We start from the raw sequence: 8,601 nt of genomic DNA on the forward strand, positions 1-8,601 counted from the left end.
TGGGAAGTCCTCGTGTTGCATTCCCTTTTTAATTTTTTTGCACGAGTGCGGTAAGTTATAGCTGGGTGCTCACGATTCACGAGTCTAGCGGCGGCGTTGTGGCGCGGCAAGCGTGCGCTGGTGCGGTTGAGAGGGAGGGGTGGAAACCGCGTTAAACTCGTCTCCGTAGTTGAGAGGGAGCGGCCAAAGCAATGTACAATTGTCTTTGTAGTGCAGCTGAGAGGGGCAAGGATAAAGGACGAAGACGGGGGTAACATGTCGGATGCGATCATACCAGCACTAAAGCACCGGATCCCATCAGAACTCTGAAGTTAAGCGTGCTTGGGCGAGAGTAGTACTAGGATGGGTGACCTCCTGGGAAGTCTTCGTGTTGCATTCCCTTTTTAATTTTTTTGCACCGCTTGCAAAACAAAACACACGTGTAAGTAATATATTTACCGTGTTTTATTATTTTGCACGATTGCGGAAAGTTATAGCTGTGTGCTCACAATTCACGAGTCTAGCGGCGGCGTTGTGGCGCGGCAAGCGTGCACTGGTACGGTTGAGAGGGAGGGGTGGAAACCGCGGTAAACTCGTCTCCGTAGTTGAGAGGGAGCGGCCAAAGCAATGTACAACCGTCTTTGTAGTGGAGCTGGGAGGGGCGAGGATAAGGGACGAAGACGGGGGTAACATGTCGGATGCGATCATACCAGCACTAAAGCACCGGATCCCATTAGAACTCTGAAGTTAAGCGTGCTTAAGCGAGATTAGTACTAGGATGGGTGACCTCTTGGGAAGTCCTCGTGTTGCACTCACTTTTTAATTTTTTTTGCGCCGCTTGCAAAACAAAACGCACGTGTAAGTAATATATTTACCGTGTTTTATTATTTTGCACGAGTGCTGTAAGTTATAGCTGGGTGCTCACGATTCACGAGTCTAGCGGCGGCGTTGTGGCACGGCAAGCGTGCACTGGTGCGGTTGAGAGGGACGGGTGGAAACCGCGTTAAACTCGTCTCCGTAGTTGAGAGGGAGCGGCCAAAGCAATGTACAATCGTCTTTGTAGTGGAGCTGGGAGGGGCGAGGATAAGGGAGGAAGACGGGGGTAACATGTCGGATGCGATCATACCAGCACTAAAGCCCCGGATCCCATCAGAACTTCGAAGTTAAGCGTGCTTGGGCGAGAGTAGTACTAGGATGGGTGACCTCCTGGGAAGTCCTCGTGTTGCATTCCCTTTTTAATTTTTTTGCGCCGCTTGCAAAACAAAACGCACGTGTAAGTAATATATTTACTGTGTTTTATTATTTTGCACGAGTGCGGTAAGTTATAGCTGGGTGCTCACGATTCACGAGTCTAGCGGCGGCGTTGTGGCACGGCAAGCATGCACTGGTGCGGTTGAGAGGGAGGGGTGGAAACTGCGTTAAACTCGTCTCCGTAGTTGAGAGGGAGCGGCCAAAGCAATGTACAATCGTGTTTGTAGTGGAGCTGGGAGGGGAAAGGATAAGGGACGAAGACGGGGGTAACATGTCGGATGCGATCATACCAGCACTAAAGCACCGGATCCCATCAGAACTCCAAAGTTAAGTGTGCTTTGGCGAGAGTAGTACTAGGATGGGTGACCTCCTGAGAAGTCCTCGTGTTGCATTCCCTTTTTAACTTTTTTTGCGCCGCTTGCAAAACAAAACGCACGTGTAAGTAATATATTTATCGTGTTTTATTATTTTGCACGAGTGTGGTAAGTTATAGCTGGGTGCTCACGATTCACGAGTCTAGCGGTGGCGTTGTGGCGCGGCAAGCGTGCACTGGTGCGGTTGAGAGGGAGGGGTGGAAACCGCGTTAAACTCGTCTCCGTAGTTGAGAGGGAGCGGCCAAAGCAATGTACAATCGTCTTTGTAGTGGAGCTGGGAGGGGCAAGGATAAGGGACGAAGACGGGGGAAACATGTCGGATGCGATCATACCAGCACTAAAGCATCGGATCCCATCAGAACTCCGAAGTTAAACGTGCTTGGGCGAGAGTAGTACTAGGATGGGTGACCTCCTGGGAAGTCCTCGTGTTGCATTCCCTTTTTAATTTTTTTTGCGCCGCTTGCAAAACAAAACGCATGTGTAAGTAATATATTTACCGTGTTTTATTATTTTGCACGAGTGCGGTAAGTTATAGCTGGGTGCTCACGATTCACCAGTCTAGCGGCGACGTTGTGGCGCGGCAAGCGTGCACTAGTGCGGTTGAGAGGGAGGGGTGGAAACCGCGTTAAACTCGTCTCCGTAGTTGAGAGGGAGCGGCCAAAGCAATGTACAATCGTCTTTGTAGTGGAGCTGGGAGGGGCAAGGATAAGGGTCGAAGATGGGGGTAACATGTAGGATGCGATCATACCAGCATTAAAGCACCGGATCCCATCAGGACTCTAAAGTTAAGCGTGCTTGGGCGAGAGTAGTACTAGGATGGGTGACCTCCTGGGAAGTCCTCGTGTTGCATTCCCTTTTTAATTTTTTTGCACGAGTGCGGTAAGTTATAGCTGGGTGCTCACGATTCACGAGTCTAGCGGCGGCGTTGTGGCGCGGCAAGCGTGCGCTGGTGCGGTTGAGAGGGAGGGGTGGAAACCGCGTTAAACTCGTCTCCGTAGTTGAGAGGGAGCGGCCAAAGCAATGTACAATTGTCTTTGTAGTGCAGCTGAGAGGGGCAAGGATAAAGGACGAAGACGGGGGTAACATGTCGGATGCGATCATACCAGCACTAAAGCACCGGATCCCATCAGAACTCTGAAGTTAAGCGTGCTTGGGCGAGAGTAGTACTAGGATGGGTGACCTCCTGGGAAGTCCTCGTGTTGCATTCCCTTTTTAATTTTTTTGCGCCGCTTGCAAAACAAAACACACGTGTAAGTAATATATTTACCGTGTTTTATTATTTTGCACGATTGCGGAAAGTTATAGCTGTGTGCTCACAATTCACGAGTCTAGCGGCGGCGTTGTGGCGCGGCAAGCGTGCACTGGTACGGTTGAGAGGGAGGGGTGGAAACCGCGGTAAACTCGTCTCCGTAGTTGAGAGGGAGCGGCCAAAGCAATGTACAACCGTCTTTGTAGTGGAGCTGGGAGGGGCGAGGATAAGGGACGAAGACGGGGGTAACATGTCGGATGCGATCATACCAGCACTAAAGCAGCGGATCCCATTAGAACTCTGAAGTTAAGCGTGCTTAAGCGAGATTAGTACTAGGATGGGTGACCTCTTGGGAAGTCCTCGTGTTGCACTCACTTTTTAATTTTTTTTGCGCCGCTTGCAAAACAAAACGCACGTGTAAGTAATATATTTACCGTGTTTTATTAAACTCGTCTCCGTAGTTGAGAGGGAGCGGCCAAAGCAATTTGCGTTCCCCCTTCATCTTACCCTACGCTTGAATCTCGGGACGAGATTCTTGTTTAGTGGGGGTGAGTTGTCACATCCCTAGTTTAGGTAGGCACTAGACTAGCCCTTCATGTGTGCATCATGTTTAAATTTTATTTAAATTGAAATGGGGATTGCTCAAACCCTAGCACCAGATCAAATCAACTAGGTTCAAATAAAAATTTTCTCAATGAACCCAAAATGCTCTTCAGAAAAGTTCATTATTTTTGGATTGGTCTAGAACCTCTCCCAAAAATGGTGCACATTTTTCTAGGCCATTCTGGATTTTTGAATTAAATCATACGGTATTTGAATTTGGGCATTTAATTGCTAAATAATATTTTAAATGCTCAAATAATCACAAACTGAAATGTTTCCTGTTGGAAATATTCCAAACAGTGACATTGAGCAGTTTCATGATTTTTGGAAATGCCCTGGCATTTTTATTAAAGCCAAACACAGTTACAGAAAATAAAAAACAGTAACAATTTAGAAGAGAGAGAGAGAGAGAACGCTTACCTGGGCCACTTACCTGGCCACCTACCTGTGCAGCCCACCAAAGCCGTCCCAGCCCACCACCGCAACCTCTCTGTCGCCTTCCTCCTCGCGCCAGTAGGCAGGGGCGCGTGCCCGGCGCTCGCAGCCACACGCCGGCAACCTCCTCCCTGCCTGGCTGCCTCCTCCTCCCCCTAGACACCTCTCGCAGCGCCACGCCACCCCCTGGACCTCTCTCTCAATCTCTCCCGTGCTTCTCCCCTCCTCTGCTCTCTCTCCGTCTCGCGTCCGAGGGCAACCGTCACCGCCGCTCGTCGTTGCCGTAGCCACCGGCCACCCCATGCCTCGCCTATGCGCCAAGAAGCTCTGCCTCGTCCCCCTCTTCCTCCTCGACGAGACACGCATCGCCGGAAGTAGTGGAGCCTCGCCATCGAGCTCGACCCCGCCTCCTCTGCACCGAGATCGCCGGCGACCGTACGCCATCCCCGACGCCTCCTCGAGCCGACTGAGCTGCTCTGCGTGACCGCTGTGAGCTTCCACACCGAATCCCCCTCTTCCCCGCCTCGATTTCTTGCTGTAGCCGTCGCCCCCTTGAAGACCGAACCGTGCCGCCACAGAGCTCGTCGCCGGCCACATTCCGGTGACCATTTGGTCCCGTGCGAGTGCCTGTTGCACTCACAGCGCCGCATAGAGCCTCTTCAGCCTGCTTCTTGCTCGAACGCAGGCCGTAGCACCAAACTGCGAGCACCCGAGCTCCGGCCGCCGCCTGGCTTGACGTCGGCGTCATCTCCGGCCACCCCTGCACACACCGCCTGCACCACTCGACGCACGAGTCCACCAGCAACACGTAGTGCATCTCCACCATCGATTTGGTAGATGGAGGACTAAACCCGAAGCCTGCTGCCGCATATGGCCTCGCCGGCGGCTAAACGCCGACGAGTTGACCGCTTTGACCGGCGGGGTTTGACCCCGTCCGCCCAGAGGTTTGACCCCTCTCTCTCTCACTGACGAGTGGGCCCATGCCCCTGTTTAATTAGTGTTAGGTTTAATTAGTGTTAATTAACTTGTTAATTAGATGATCCACTAACACATGGGCCCCGCACTGCTGACAGCTTAGTTAGGGCTAGTTTAGCACTAATTATCTCAGTTAGTTAACTGAGTCACTAACCAGTGGGTCCCACAGGTCAGGTTTGACCTGGCCGACCCAGTTGACCTGCTGACGTCACACCGACGTCATGCTGACATAGTAAATTTTTCTGGGATTTGAAATAAATCAAAAATGATTTATTTATTTCAGAAAATATCCAAAACTTCAAAAATTCATATTAATTCAACTGTAACTCAGAATGAAATAATTTATATATGAAAAATGATCAGAAAAATGCAATCTATCCATCTGTACCATTTTCATGCATGTTAGAACAACTTATAACTACTGTTTAGGACAAATCATATAAATGGCATTCGATTATCCACATATGGAGTTTGAATTTGAATCCTGGATTCAAACCAACTCCATTTAACTTGCTGCAAGTTGCATTAGCTCAAACCACAGCATCTTGCCATGTCACATTCATGCATCATATTGTGCATTGCATTGATTGTGTTCTTCCTTGTTTGCCGGTATTTGTCCCCTCTCAGTAGACGATGTTCCGACGATGAGTTCGATGACACCGATGAAGAACTATATTATCTTCAGAAGTGCGAGGCAAGCAAAACCCCCTTGTTCATTCCGATACAATCCCACTCTCTCGCTCCTGCTCTCTTTTACTGCATTAGGACAACAACGATTCAACTGTTACGTGCTGTGGTAGTTGAACCCCTTTCCTCTGCATGACCTGTCATTGCCACAGTAAATAGATGAAACCCACTAGCATGAGTAGGATTTGTTTGAGCCCTGATGTGCCTACTCATTCATGCTTGTTTGTCGTGCCTGCTATTTCTTAGAGTTGAGTCAGATCTGATTCATCGGGGATGAATCGGAGGTGTGTGAACATGTCCTACTATTGAGAGCTAAGTGTGTGAACACGATTTGGTAAAGGTAGCGGTGAGAGGCCATGTAGGAGTACATGGTGGGTTGTCTCATTGCAGCCGTCCTCAGGAACTGAGTTCTGTGTTTGTGATCCATGAACAGTTACTACCACCCATTGGGCTCCGGGCACTCCAAGCTCTCTCGACTTATTAATCAACTCGATCTCTGTCCAGGAGTTGCAACTAGTTTCTGGTGTTTGTTGGTAGTGTTAGTAGTCTACCAAGTGGCACCCGGTACAGGTGGGCTTGGGACAGACTAGGCACAGTGGCACGGTGTACCAAGTGGCACCCGGATGGTGGGCTTGGGAACCCTGCTCACATCGTTTGGGGCCGTGAGCGACACCCCGGCCGGATCTCCTTGCGGATGGAACCCGAATAGGCGATAAACCTGGACGAGAGACTTGTGTGGTTAGTCAGGTCGTGGCCGACATCCTCGCTGGGCTTCCACTTGAAGGTTGCCGAGTACATGTCGTGTAAATGGCGGTAAGTGGTGAGAGCATGTGTGAATAAGTACACCCCTACAGGGTTAATATGATCTATTCGAATAGCCGTGTCCATGGTAAAGGACTTCTGGGTTGCCTATACAGTTCATAGACAAGTGAAAGCGGATACTCTAAAATACGCAAGATATGCGTGAGTGCTATGGATGGCGTTCTCGTAGGGAGACGGGAGCAGATCCATAGTGGTGTATTGATATGGTGAATATGTGGACTCGTGTGCGCCACCTCAAAAGAGTTACTTGCATTCGTAGTTTAGGTTAGCCACTGAGTCAAAGCTGGCTTGCTGCAGTTAAACCCCACCATCCCCTTTGTTGATACTGATGCATATGTAGTTAGTTCTGATGTAAGTCTTGCTGGGTACATTTGTACTCACGTTGCTTAATTTATGTTTTTGTAGAGAGACTTCAGTCTCGCTAGTAATTCCACGTGGACTTCGACGTTTAGCTTGTTACCTCAGCTACGATCTTGTGCCCTCGGCAGGATCTGATAGACAGTCAGGCATCTCAGCCTTTTTCATTTGTAGATGTCTGTACTCAGACATGTTAAGCTTCCTCTTGTGCTTGACTTGTGTGCTCTGAATGCTGGGTCATGAGACCCGTGTTTGTAATATCTCGCTCCTCGAAGCCTATCGAATAAATACTTTGAGTCGTAGAGTTATGTTGTGATGCCATTTTGTATTTGCACATATCGAGCATATTGTGTGTATGTTATTGAAATGCTTGGTATGTGTGGGATCTGACTATCTAGTTGTTTATCCTTAGTAGCCTCTCTTACCGGGAAATGTCTCCTAGTGCTTCCACTGAGCCATGGTAGCTTGCTACTGCTCCGGAACACTTAGGCTAGCCGGCATGTGTCCTTCCTCGTTCCTTTGTCTGTCCCTTCGGGGAAATGTCACGCGATGAATACTGGAGTCCTGTTAGCCCGCTACAGCACGGTTCACCGGAGTCCTGCTAGCCCAGTTGCTACAGCCCGGATTCACTCATTGATGACCAACACGTTCATTGCTGGGTCATGTATGCCTGTCCCTGTAAGTTAGTGCCACTTTGGGTTCATGACTAGCCATGTCAGCCCGGGTTCTTTGTCATATGGATGCTAGCGGCACTATCATATACGTGAGCCAAAAGGCGCAAACGGTCCCAGGCCAGGTAAGGTGGCACTCATGGGAATACCGTGCGTGAGGTCGCAAAGTGATATGATGTGTTACATGCTAGATCGGTGTGACTTAGGATCGGGGTCCTGACAGAAGTCCTCGTGTTGCATTCCCTTTTTAATTTTTTTTGCACCGCTTGCAAAACAAAACGCACGTGTAAGTAATATATTTACCATGTTTTATTATTTTGCACGATTGCGGTAAGTTATAGCTGGGTGCTCACAATTCACGAGTCTAGCGGCGGCGTTGTGGGACGGCAAGCGTGCACTGGTGCGGTTGACAGGGAGGGCTGGAAACCACGGTAAACTCGTCTCCGTAGTTGAGAGGGAGCGGCCAAAGCAATGTACAATCGTCTTTCTAGTGGAGCTGGGAGGGGCAAGGATAAGGGACAAAGACGGGGGTAAAATGTCGGATGCGATCATACCAGCACTAAAGCACTGGATCCCATCAGAACTTCGAAGTTAAGCGTGCTTGGGCGAGAGTAGTACTAGGATGGGTGACCTCTTGGGAAGTCCTTGTGTTGCATTCCCTTTTTATTTTTTTTGCGCCGCTTGCAAAACAAAACGCACGTGTAAGTAATATAATGCCGTGTTTTATTATTTTGCACGATTGCAGAAAGTTATAGCTGGGTGCTCACGATTCACGCGTCTAGCAGCGGCGTTGTGGCGCCGCAAGCGTGCACTGGTGCGGTTGAGAGGGAGGGGTGGAAACCGCGGTAAACTCGTCTCCGTAGTTGAGAGGGAGCGGCCAAAGCAATGTACAACCGTCTTTGTAGTGGAGCTGGGAGGGGCGAGGATAAGGGACGAAGACGGGGGTTGTCACACCCTAGCTAGTCATGCATCAGAGTGTGTGCATCATGTTTAAAATTCCATTTAATTTTGAAATGGGGATTTGTGAAACCCTCAGAATCATTTTTGAAAATGACCCAAATAAAAATTTCTCCAAAAGGGTCCAAGAAAATGCTCATGTTGCTCTCTGAAAATATTGGACAGAGATAAAAATCAAATCAATATTTTTAAGAGCTCATAGGTATTTATTTTGGGCATTTGGAATTAATGCATAAATATT

General features: G+C 49.2%; 9 non-coding genes across 9 annotated transcripts; all 9 read left to right on the top strand.

The window, feature by feature from the left end:
- The first annotated feature begins 260 nt into the window (after positions 1-260).
- LOC119351149 lies at positions 261-379 on the top strand. Its single transcript, XR_005169679.1, has one exon. It is a non-coding gene; the product is annotated as a 5S ribosomal RNA (ribosomal RNA).
- Positions 380-675: 296 nt separating this feature from the next.
- LOC119351379 lies at positions 676-794 on the top strand. The gene has a single exon (XR_005169891.1). It is a non-coding gene; the product is annotated as a 5S ribosomal RNA (ribosomal RNA).
- A 297-nt stretch (positions 795-1,091) lies between these two features.
- LOC119351196 lies at positions 1,092-1,210 on the top strand. Its single transcript, XR_005169721.1, has one exon. It is a non-coding gene; the product is annotated as a 5S ribosomal RNA (ribosomal RNA).
- A 296-nt stretch (positions 1,211-1,506) lies between these two features.
- LOC119351280 lies at positions 1,507-1,625 on the top strand. Its single transcript, XR_005169799.1, has one exon. It is a non-coding gene; the product is annotated as a 5S ribosomal RNA (ribosomal RNA).
- Positions 1,626-1,922: 297 nt separating this feature from the next.
- On the top strand, positions 1,923-2,041 carry LOC119351074. Its single transcript, XR_005169615.1, has one exon. It is a non-coding gene; the product is annotated as a 5S ribosomal RNA (ribosomal RNA).
- A 297-nt stretch (positions 2,042-2,338) lies between these two features.
- On the top strand, positions 2,339-2,457 carry LOC119351271. Its single transcript, XR_005169791.1, has one exon. It is a non-coding gene; the product is annotated as a 5S ribosomal RNA (ribosomal RNA).
- Positions 2,458-2,693: 236 nt separating this feature from the next.
- LOC119351287 lies at positions 2,694-2,812 on the top strand. Its single transcript, XR_005169806.1, has one exon. It is a non-coding gene; the product is annotated as a 5S ribosomal RNA (ribosomal RNA).
- A 296-nt stretch (positions 2,813-3,108) lies between these two features.
- On the top strand, positions 3,109-3,227 carry LOC119351398. The gene has a single exon (XR_005169908.1). It is a non-coding gene; the product is annotated as a 5S ribosomal RNA (ribosomal RNA).
- Positions 3,228-7,943: 4,716 nt separating this feature from the next.
- LOC119351221 lies at positions 7,944-8,062 on the top strand. The gene has a single exon (XR_005169744.1). It is a non-coding gene; the product is annotated as a 5S ribosomal RNA (ribosomal RNA).
- The last annotated feature ends 539 nt before the right edge of the window (positions 8,063-8,601 follow it).

Source organism: Triticum dicoccoides, chromosome 1B (assembly GCF_002162155.2).
Source record: "Triticum dicoccoides isolate Atlit2015 ecotype Zavitan chromosome 1B, WEW_v2.0, whole genome shotgun sequence".
In the NCBI taxonomy this organism is placed as follows: Eukaryota; Viridiplantae; Streptophyta; class Magnoliopsida; order Poales; family Poaceae; genus Triticum; species Triticum dicoccoides.